Genomic DNA, 12,380 nt, shown 5'->3' with positions numbered 1-12,380 from the left:
GTAAAATAACATCAACCTGTATGGTGAAATTTTTACACCTTTGATCTGTTTCAATCTCCTTAAAAATGCAACTAATAAGATTACAATCTGACTTTGTAACATACTAACTATAGACCAGAAGAGTGTAAACTCTCTTTTTTTGCAAAAGTATTTTTCATCTACTTCTGTGATATACTAGATAATTTACTACACAAACCACCCAGAGATGTCATGGCAAAAATTTATTATTCCAGTAACAAAACACACTCAACTAGCTGCTGCCTTAGTGATTGATAGAGAAAAAAACCCTAACAATATTTTATTCGCCCATCAGTTTCTTGCAAACAGCAATTACCCAAGGAGCAACCTGAATCACTGTGGTAACTACGAGCACTTCACAGTTGGGCCTATTGTCTATTATTTCTTACCAGTTCCTGCTTCCCGCTCCCAGAGCATGACACCAAGAAATCCTGAGACACTTCCATAGTTATGAAACATTGCTGAATCAGCAGCCTCACAGTGCAAACAAACATGCGCACAAAACAAAAAAACACCACAAACAACACACACAAAAAAAAACACCAAAAAGAAAAATCTAACTTGATTGTTTTTCCCCAAGGTCCTATTAAAAAAAAAAGTAAAAAGCAGACAAGAGTACATACAAGCACAGCCAGCAGAAATATGGCAGAACAAGCTTCATTTCTTTTGCCTGTTATTAGGTGGTCATATACATCAGAGCCTCCACATCTCTCTCTCAGAGCTCCTTCTCCTTTCACACCAGTTCTCAGAGTCCGCCAAAATGCAACTATTCTGTTATGTTTTGATATAAAATACATGAATACTGTACCGTAAGCCAAGTATGCAGATCACTTTTGTAATTTACATCAACTTAATGACACAGTTAAACTTGAATTTCCATGACCATAAGAATTACCATTTCTGAATACTGCTTATTCACACTATTTGAGGGAGTAATACTGGATGCCCCTTCTAATTTTTCTAAGTAAACTATATAGAAGAATACTATTCAAATGTCTAATTCACAAACAATGACAATTTCTAGACAAGAAAATATGTTGCATTTTATTTTTTGATCAAATGAGTCTAATACAAGAGTTACTTTTCAGTTCGAATTATTCTCTGTCAAAAAGAATTAAAATGGAAAGGGTGTCTCTGCTGGACAGTTCAGTCATTGTAAATGTGTTACTAAATCATCAATGTATACAATGCCCTAATGCAAAATACATAGAGAAAATAAATCCATCCAATTAATCCAATGACATAATACTAACTTCCTGTTCAAAAAATCCACCAAATGAGTTGCCACCTCAAGCCTTTCAGTTTAGTAGCAGTCAACACTACAAGAATACAGTTATCTTGGACCGTGCCCACCAAAGCTTCTAAAAATAAGCTTGAAATTATCCTTTTAGTCAAAGTTTTCAAGATAAAACTCATTAGAATGAAGCAAGTGCCAGCAGTTTCTTCAGTTATTCCTAATTTTTAGAACAGAGGTAGAGATATTGTGCAGTTATTGAATAGGAACCTGAAATGAGTAACTGCGGTGAAATCTTTATCAGAAGGGAAAGAGACAAATGGGCAGGACGACTATCAAATCAACACCTGTATGCAACTGTGCAGAAGCAGAGATGGATCCCAGGAAAAACTCTCCCACAATCATGAGAGAACCTCACCTGATCAGCACCCAGCATTCTTCGCCTGCCTTCAACTACTGCAACTTAGTCTAGAAGATCAAGATTTTGGGCTTGTTTTGTAAAACTGGCAGATTATCTTAGATGATACCCAAAAACCAACACTTTTTAAGCTCTGAGAGTAACCCACCTTGACTGTCTTCCCCAATATAATTCCAAATACAATGAAATGTTTATTTCAGTATAGAAGTTGGCCCCAAATAAAAGCCTGGTGACCTCAGAAGGTAGATGTCTTTCTTTCTGAACATAACACAGAGAACACAAGTTGCAAAGTTCCATATGTGACACAGCTGCATGGAACAGCCTCTGTAAAACAGCTGTCCTTGTTAAGTGTTAGTGAGGACAATTATTATCCACCTATTTGCACATCTCATCTTTTACCTTCTATAGTAACTAAAAGAGATTAAGGAATTTGGTATTCAAGAATTGGAACAAGAAAGCATTAGCCCTTAAAGAAAGAAAAAAAAGAGTATTTCTGAGGGCATGTCAACCCAGAAAAAGCTAAATGCAGAGAGGTCACCTTTAGGTCAAGATACACCTCCTTCTCTACATTGCAACACAGCAGAAACAAAGCTCCTGGGCACTTCTTCACAGAGAGACAGCTTGGGCTATCAAAGAGACATCTGCAGAGCTCTTAACAAAGAAACTCATCTAAATCAAACACTCCTCGATGCAAATGGAGCGTTAAGTCAGATGACTTATGGAAAAGTTCTAAATTTATCATGGAAAGATAGCAGCAGCTTAATTAAGGCTATTATCAGCTTCCACTATGAATATTTGCTCTCAGCTCTCCAATTCTCACCTCAGACATCCGACTTGACTTAGCGACTAATACACATTAAAGACAAAGTTCAATACTTGCAGGAAAGTTATGTACAAATACACATTTATCAGGTTCTAATTTTGATCTCTTTTACCATGACTGATTTGTTTCTTCAAGTAGATTTACACTAAAAAGTTGTTTTAATTAAAGCACATTGGTTTTGACAGTTTGCGTAACTGGTGCTTCTGGTAACCTAAAAAGCAACATTTAGTTCAAGGAGGCATTCACTGATAGCTACACAAATTTGTTTTATTAATTTAACTCCAAAGATTTCAATACCGAGAACCAAGCATTGTATTCATTAATATCTTGCCTTTTATGAAGTTACTTGTGGTCACAAATATTACCATTATGATCCTTCTGACGGTTATTGAAAACCTGCCTTTGATCTGCAGATAGCTCAGGTTTTGTGTGAACAATATTCTAGCCTGAACACTGGCAATGTACAGATAATTGTTAACCTGCTTCCTTTGGTTGAGGTTAATTTGATCCTTCTTGTAGTTGGCCTTTTTTTCCTACCTTTTCTGCTCCATCTTCTTTGCCAAGAAATCCAGACGTTTTCAAAAATGTATTACAGCCTAATACAAATTTACACAATTCTTAAGAGTGTTCAAAGTATCTGACTACAAAAAAAAAAGGCAATTTGAAAATGACCGATATTTTTTCTTCTTCTATAGCATTTTTGTCACCCTTTGTGAAACACACGAACCTAGCCTCTGAAGAACTAGTAGACTGCACAAGACAACAAAAAAGAAAAGCGCTAAAAACCTTTAAGAAATTATCACTACTTGGAAACTAGAAATGATGCCCCAAGGTGACACTGAAAGTAAAAAGTCAATAGGGGATGTGACCTGTTTTATCATAGTCCTGCTGTCAGCAGATTCGCTCCATAACCAAAGAAAGGTACAAACATGATGTATTGTTGCAAACGGGGAGCAGCAGCTGACAAATACTTCCCGTGTTCCTAACAAAGAGCAAGCCCCAATCCTTCAAGTTGATCTATGAAAGCCAGCGATGCTTTAGGCAAGTCTAGACATTCTTGCACTGAAAAATTAACAGGCAGCAGGTCACATTGTAGTCATGCATCTCCTATGGAAAAATGTTTTTGCTGATATTCTTTCAACAATTTCAAAGCTTCCAAAATAATTTGGGTGTTCATATGCAAACATCATCATCTTTATCAACTGCCACCACTGTTTTTACAATGCAGTAGTTAAAAATAGACCCAACCCCCCCCCCCGCCACAACATGGCAAAAGCTACAGCCATTAAAGGAAAAAAAAGAGCAGCTTTTAGATCACAAGCAAACCAAAGTACTTTTTAAAAAGCAGCTAAAGTCAAATGAAGACTGAATACTTGCTCATCACATCATTTACAGATCCCTAAAAGAAACAATTTGCTACTGTCCAACAACAACGAGTAGTCAGTGATAACATCTATATTTAGGCTAACACTTTTGGCTATAAAAGATGGTGGCTCTCATCTTTTTTTTCCTGACAAGTTCTAACAAATACATTTTTTGGAGAATGTTATTACTACTCAATAGGGAGAAAGCGGTAACGTGCCTCTGCCAAGTGAAATTGTCACCATATTTGTCAAAGACAGAAATTTCCCAAAACAGTCCCCTTCTGTCATCTGCCACACCAGAAAAAACTAGTGAACCAGGAAACACAACAGCTTAGTGTGGTCTTGCCAACAGAAAGCAGGATCTACACTCACTTCAAGGCAAACAACAGTGGTATACAGGAAATTCTGAGAGACGAGAACCACTGTGAAATACAAGACCAAGATAGCTGCCCTTTCTGTTCTTGGTAACTTTCACAGCATTGAGCTCATAGTACCTCTAAATCACCTTCTTTATGTAGAAAGCCTCACAAAGCAGCCTCAGACCCAGAAGATCCCATACCATAGAATAACTGCATCCTCCTGTTAGTGTCTAATATTAATAATCCAGATCTGCACTGAATACATGATTTAAAGCTTGCTGGTGATGCCCCATTGTAATTACAGCCGTAAAAACCAGTACTTATTTATATCCCTGCTCCTCATCCCGTCCTGTGTCAGAAACACAGCAAAAACCTGGGGCTTCACATATGCAAAACCGCACAATAAGACAAGTGTTGTAGGTTGTAGCCACACACGAAGAAGTTAAAAAGGCCAAAGATTCCCAGGCAGTCCTGTCACCTTGTGCCTTAGTACCAGCATGCATCTGCATTTACATGTACCCAATGTGCTGGTGGGGTTTTCGTTGCTTTTTAAGTAACCAAGAAATTCTCAGGAACATGAAACTTTTACCATAGTTCTACACCCAGCTTGGGAAAACTATACGTGAGCTTTTATGCTGTGTTGCTTTTTGCAACCAAAATGAGGAAAGATTCAAAGCACTTGGCACTGTCCTGATCTCACTCTGTTATGAGGGTTGGAGTGGAGATCTTAAAAGCCAGTACCTGGAAGTTACAGAATTACACAAAATTTTTTACATCTCTGCCTGAAGTAACATTTTTTTTTCCTGTTCTAAGGTTTAGGTAAGTCAGAATATAGGTGAAAAGTGACAGTTTATTATTGGAGTATTTAAGAACTTCTATAAGAACACATAAATAAAAACCATCCTGAAGAGTCTGCATGACCTGGGAGGGGAGAAAAAAACAAAACAAAACCAAAAACACACCCAACCAACCATCACTTCAATGCTTAAACAAATCTCTCCAAAGTCTTTGGCTTTCCCATGTAAACAAGGGAAAACAAAGGACTTAGAACATTTATTCCATGGAACATTTAAAGGCCCAAACCATGTATTTCTTAATTTTTCTAATCTGGCATATTTTTTTAATTCTTGGCAAATACAGCAGGTCTGAGCAAGATATTTAACCAGGCTAAGAGACACCCTGATCAAAGTTTTCATAATGAAAGAATGCTGAAAACACATTACATTTTGTATTAAAAATATTTACTTTCATCATCGTCTTATGAAATTCATAACCAATAAAAGCTCCAAAATTTTTATGATACAGAAAATTTTCATTATGTATTTCAAAGAAATTTTCAAACATAAAATATCCGATTTAAGTTCCAGTCTGTTTAATGAATTCCATCGGTTATTCATACATTCTTTATCATTCAGTCTGGGTACCAATCAAAGTTTAGCTCGAGAACAACAAGGACAAAAAACAAGCAGGATCAGGAGTATGGTTTGATTTCCTTACACTAACAACTATCATAAATTATTTACTGAACTTCAAAGCTCTGAAACTGATTATGAATATGGTGGGAAAAATAAGATGTGTTTGTTTACCATCAATTATTTATTACATATGTTTTACAGTATAAGATATGCACAAAATAATAAAATGTATTATGTTCATTTCATTAAAATTTACTGTTCTTTCTATCCATTCAGAGATTACGAACAAACTATTCAGTAAATTTTCAATAAAAAGAGAGGCTAAAAACCTGACATCTTGAGGGGAAAAAAAAGATTACATCCATACTTTGCAGTAAGAAACTTACATCTGCATATGCAAAACATTACTCAAGACTAGACAAAACCAAGTCTTGAATTAAAATAAACTACTTACATAAGCCAACTCAAGTAATAAAACATTTAGAGCCTAGAATATGAGTGATAGCTGAACTAAATTCATATCCAAACCAGTCAGATCAAAGACTTAACATGTCAGCCCTTCTAACCAAAGCAGGATATCAAGCCAGTCAAGTAGTTACAGATCCAAATTTTTTTCTGATTAAAAGTCTGGGAAGCACGATTGTATGGCAGATAGCTATTGTTTTTATTGTAGCTTAGGTCAAACGTGGAACACTTCTCACTTCTAACCAGTGCTGTTTGTAATAGATTGGATGAAACATGTTTACAAAAGAATCAATAAATGTAAAGACTGGAGAGAATTAGAGAGGCTTGCAGGCTTGTACCTATTGTCTGGGGGAATTAGATGTCAGTTTGAGCATTATAACTCCAACAAAGGTTTCCTAGCTTTAATTTACTAGAACACATAATGGGCGATGTAGAAGCTGGGAAACACTAGTCAGTCTGAATACATTACTTAACAAACAGTTTAATGAATGTTACAAACATTATTATAGTCCTGGCATACTCTCTCTGCTCATTCATTTTTACTTTGCAATCTTATCGTGAAAGGACATTTCTTTGTGAGGCTGTTCCACTTGAACTTTAAGACTCAGAAGCAAGGAACACTACAACATGTTCAAAACATTGATCTACATAAATTGCAATAAACAGCAATGCTAAAAGCTCTAACACTAATGAGCGATACACAGCTTTCCAGTCTGTCTCACACAGACAGCATATATATTTGCATAGTTTATGCACTTGTACAGAGTGGCCATACTACATCCTAAATATATAACCTAAGAAAATCTTCCATTTGTAGACTAATGTATAAAAAACAAATGTATAAAAGGAAACGAGTAAATAGATGTAGGCTACAGCAGAAAGGAAAAAAAAAAAGCGCCACCAGCAAAACCCAAAAAGACTGGATGACATCAGAAAATATAGCCCGAGTTCAGTTCACACATTAAAAGGAATAATAATTTATTTCCCAAGTGTGTTTAATACCCTTTCCCAATGAAATACGTCAGTCATCTGATTTTTAGTTCTCAGTTCAATCACACTTTAATTCAAATGTACAACCTAAATCAAAAACGCACAATGTAATTAAGACATAAGGTGTAGTATTACAACATGCTGAACTTTAAGGTTTACCTTTGATTATCACACTGTACTTCCTCACGTTATCTGATTTATAAAGTAAAAAATGAGGGAACACTGATGAAGAAACCATTCAGAAGCTTTTTTGGATAAACCATATGGTTTAGTGTGCCAACAGACAAAAATGAAATTTTAAACACACAATAGGTTGTTTAATGCCATATTCCACTGGGTAAAACTGGATACAGAATGTTGGATTTCTCCATCCCAGGTTCCCTCTTCAAACCACAAACTGTTCATGTGCAGCTGATAAGTTGAGTATCTCTGAAACTCCCTTTATAACCCAGTGCATACATTGAAACAATCACTGGAGTGCATTTTTTTTCCCAGGGAAATGTGTAAAGAACCCAATTTCTGAAGACAGAAATGTATTCTATCATAGGGTTTTGAATAACGAGTTATTGTGTTCTTGTTCTACTTCAATGGGAAAGACTCGCTTGGGACTTTCTGGTTCCTATGACAAGTTGCTATGACCATAAAGAAAAAGTTATGCATATATCTGCGTCACAAAGAATGTCCCTGTTACTGAGAAAGACTTTTTTGATATTAATATCCCCAGACAAAATTAAACATAACCTATGTTTATTTTTATGTATTAGACACCTGCACGCTCTGATCAGAAGATGTTGGTATAGCTTGTTCCACTGTACTTCTGCATGGTATTCGTTTTGCTTTCAATCCTCTCAGCAACCACCTGTGTGGTTAATACACTCACACGTGCTTTAACTAGTATGAAGTATTGCTAGTTGCTACACTACATCCACAGCTACAAATATGCATATTTGACATCCTCCTTTTTTCTCATTTAAATCTACTTTAACAACGAGAGCCTTGTCACTTGGACAGGAAGGTCATGATTTCTGAAGAAGGTTCACCATAGGCAAATGCCAAGGGGCTATGTGAGCCTCTCTTTGTCTGGTCACATCAAAAGAAGTTTTAAAAGGGTTAATCAGTGCTTTAAAGTAAAAAGGAAGTGCACTCCACAACAGAAGCTGCTGTTTATGCTCCTTTGGGCTGCTCATTGTGGAAATCTGGTTGACAGGAATTGGGATGAAAAGCTTAGAAACAGCTATTCCTAGAAATAGCTGCCTCAGAAAAAGAGGACACCCGATTAACCTTTTGGTATATCATTAGCCCAGTAAATTGTAGCATTGCACAGTGCAGAAACATTATGCAGTTCTTTCTCCAAAAAGAAATCTTACTCAAATGTATATTAGCATATTTCTTATGTTTGTGTTATTGTAGAAATTAAGTATTCTAGGTGTTAAAAAAATAAAATAATTCAGTAGTTCATTTGGCTGGTAGACCCCTTCCCCTAAACTGAGACTTACTACAACCATTGCACAACTGACAAGTTCCTGGCTTGTAAACCTGGGGGACAGGGGCTGGGCACTACAGTATTTTGGAAGCAGGTAAACCACATCTTTGGTCAAAGTTTTTTCACTGTGAGAAACTTAGGGGAAATACTTTCCTGGCAAAAAGGAACGTATTGACGTCAGCCAAAAACTATCCCCAGCTACACAGTTCTTTAAAATCCATTCTCATCATGGTTAAATAATTGAGCAAATAGCTGAAGTATTTTTTTTTTTTACTGGCAGTGAGACAGGGAAGAAGCATACCTATTTAAAATGTATGTTTGCTAACTAGATGTGGAAGAAGTAGGAAGTTCAACATTTCAACAGATAAAGGGTAAGATGTATGTAACATCAGTAAAGGATGAGCACAAATATGATTTGGTTATAGGATCCACAGGAAAGGGCAAACTATTTTTATCCATGGAAATGTCATCTTTCTTAAACACCATTCTTAGTTTCCCAGTTTCCTCTCACTTTCCTTCCAATATGATACCAAACAGGACACTTAGCGACAGCTTACCTCTAAAGTTAAAGAAATAGTTGCCTGATTGTTGCCAATGTCTCAGATTTCTTTCACCTTGCAATAGACTCCTGTGGAAAATGGAAAGCTAATTATTGAAGCAGAATCAACCAGGAGACAAAGTGTGCTCTTTTTCACTAACACACAGAACTACACTAGACTATGTATTTTTTTAAAGGTGTAAGAAGTACTTTAAAGGTGTAAGAAGTGTTCTCCATGAGGAGTAGCAAACAGTCTAGCAAGGGCTGTGGTATGAAAGCAGCTTCTTTGGTTTATGCTCAAATTCAGAGAAAAGTGGGAAAGGGGCTGGGGAACAGCAACAGAAAGATGAAGAAGTCAGATGCTACTTGCTAGTTCATCTGAAACCAGTAAGTTTTTACCCTAAGTATGGGCAAACACCAGCATAGGTTGCTCAGAGAGGCCGTGGAGTCTCCAGGACTCGGCTGGATGTGGCACTGAGCCGCCTGATCTAACCAGGCCTGCTTGGTGCTGTGACAGGAGCTGAATGAGGCAACCTCTGGAGGTCTCTCCCAACTTAGATACCTTTTCACATACAATCACAGAATAATTTATAACAGTAATTCTTTTTCCAGTAATACAACGTCTTGCTCTCTGGCTCACAGTACTTCTAACAAAGGAAGCAGGCTGAAGACTATGGCACCCTTCACAACCTACGGAAAATTAATAAGTGATTGGCACATGGCAGAACTGGTACATTTTAGAATTTCCAAGATTCACACTCAGAGACTTAACAGGCCCCAGGACACCTGGATCATGCTCTCATCTTATTAATATTAGACCTGCTTCTGGTTTAATTTCAATACTCACCCACCCCTCCTCCTCCCCACATCCCCGCCAAAAAAAACCAAAAAAAAAAACCGCAAGGGAGTTGGGTAACAAACTAATTCTTAACAGGAGGGAAGACTCACATTGTTTTAGAAGCTTTTACATGCTCCTCATAAGAAAGGAGAACCCTTCCTTAACTCATCTTCATGATGTACCTGTATTCTATTTGTTGGAACATATTTCAGTGAAAGCCCTATGGCAACATATTCAATTTCTTTTGTGAAATTCACAGCACGTTCTTCCACATGGCTTAGAGTTGTTAGAATAATCTAGATACTTGGTAATTTCATTTCCCTCCCCCCCTTATATTTAATTCCACACTAGATACAGCCTTACATACCACAAAAGGAACAACACAATTTGAATTTTGTCCTAGTATTTCACATTTTACAGAGATGTTCCAAGCTAGTATAAAACCAGCTTGATTGCTCTATCTAATTTTAAATTTTAGCGTATCATTAAATACCTAAAATATCGAAATATTCTCTGGGATGGTATCTCCATGTAAATTCCCTCTTCCTGCTCCCCTGTGCACTCCCCCACTTCTGAATGACTATGTAGCACTTAGTTTCGCTGCAAATTTTTATTCCAAACTAGCTTTTCTATGGACATATCTCCACTGTTAATCTAGACTATAAAGGCAGAGTAGAAGGATCATGCAGCTAACAGACAATACTTTAAATTTAGCACTGACATGCCAAATTTTTCTTTCCACAAAATTAAACCCATCAGTCCAGACATGTTCATGAAGGAAACAACTCAGTGTTCCAGCAACTTCTATTTACCTTTCGAAACAAAAGACTAGGCTTACTACACTCATCTCCAGTACACGAATCATTAACATAAACTATTTCTTGATTCATGAACATCACAGCAGGCAAGACATTACTTTCTCCCACTCTAAATTTGCAGTTGACTTTTCTATGTTTATGCTGTTTGGACAGACAAGAAGTACTGCATATTCCATGCAGACACTTTCTGAAGCATACCTGACAGCCCTTTAGAGTAAACACTTAGTGTAAGTATCTGTGTGGGACACTTCATTTGCTACACAGAGATCTATAAGAACGTACTTGCTATTAAGACATTAATAGAGTTTGGCCTATTTGAGATCTCTTTGAACGCTGGTGCTGAAAGCCGTTTATCATACTACACATGGTACCGGTACAGGTAATCAATAGTATTTGCAACTTCGCAAGACTGAAAAAGCAAGCCTACAATTCAAGATGACAAACACATGGCAGACACGGGCAGTCTCCAGTACCAGGAATGAAAAGAAATTTTTTGCTAATGATGCATTAACAAAGCTATTCTGTTTGTTAAATGCCATGCAGCCCACATAACATCAATTAGCATAATCCTCATCTGAATTGTTGACATCTTTTACATAAGAGAAGTACAATGCTTCATAAAGGCATAACTAAAATTTTAGTGCATTTTCTTGAGCAAAACAGCACATTGTATTTTTGTCAATTACACATATTAAAAAGAAGGAAGCAAATTAAGCCAAACCAGCAGAAAAAAACCCCCAAACTTATAATTGCTTTTAGAATTTGGAGGTAGATTCCGTGCTGCAGACACGACAAATACAAGTGTCAGATTTTCTTTAATTCATTTTATTCTATGAAGATAAAACAACCACCAGACATCACCTTGGCAGCTGTCCTAAGGAATCCATTTCAAACTCTTGACACAAAATACTATGCACTAGAATGTTTAGCAAAAACGTGATTATATTAAAAGACATTTTAGCTAATAAAGATGTTAACCCTGCCCATTTATGTTCCCGTTTTACAGCTTTAACGGCGTTTTAAGGAATCAGCAGGATTATCCTTATTTTACCGGGTTTTAAATCAAAAAACAATTTCTATATGAGCTGAAAAGCATTCTCGAGGGTGATCCCCATATCCTAAGAACCCTTCAGATAAAGTAGTTCTGTCAGGAGCCTGAAAATAACTTTAGTGATTATCATATTTTCTGCTTTGCAACTTATCACTGTTTATTCTTCCTTTACCAACAAGCACCCAAACCTGGGGTCTTATCCATGAGTCCTACTGTATAAATTACTGTGACAAAGACTGAAAAGTAAAACCATGTAGCTGATCTACTCACATCTTTAGCTGTCTTACAAACTTCTTATCACACAGCTCTACAGAGCTGAAAGACTCTACATATACAAGAGCAGGACTCCAAATCAGTTATTAACTAGGATATCAAGTACTGGATTTTTCTATCCCAAACCCCACTCCTAAACTTGGTTTTTGTTTTATTTTGGTTTGAGGGTGAGATTTTTTTATTTGTTTTAATTTAAAAAGTCAAAACCTTTCACTTTACAGGGAAAAAATAATTGTTTAAGCATGGCTACAGCTTTCTTATCCCATATTGATATCTTTTAACCTCTTCCACTA

The 12,380-nt window shown here is 36.6% G+C and overlaps 1 protein-coding gene across 10 annotated transcripts in view; it reads right to left on the bottom strand.

Annotated features, from left to right (window-relative positions):
- TENM3 (teneurin transmembrane protein 3) overlaps positions 1 to 12,380 on the bottom strand; it is a 512,354-nt gene that overhangs the window by 367,292 nt on the left and 132,682 nt on the right. The window contains exon 2 of one of the 10 annotated variants that reach the window (XM_065634156.1): positions 9,127 to 9,197. The exons of the other annotated variants lie outside the window; for them this stretch is intronic. The gene's annotated coding sequence lies outside the window, so the exon portion shown is untranslated. The remainder of the gene's footprint in view (positions 1 to 9,126; positions 9,198 to 12,380) is intronic. 10 annotated transcript variants of the gene reach the window in all.

This window comes from Caloenas nicobarica, chromosome 4 (genome assembly GCF_036013445.1).
Source record: "Caloenas nicobarica isolate bCalNic1 chromosome 4, bCalNic1.hap1, whole genome shotgun sequence".
In the NCBI taxonomy this organism is placed as follows: Eukaryota; Metazoa; Chordata; class Aves; order Columbiformes; family Columbidae; genus Caloenas; species Caloenas nicobarica.
Note: the sequence above shows the minus strand (reverse complement) of the source record. Positions and strands in the feature narration are given on the sequence as shown.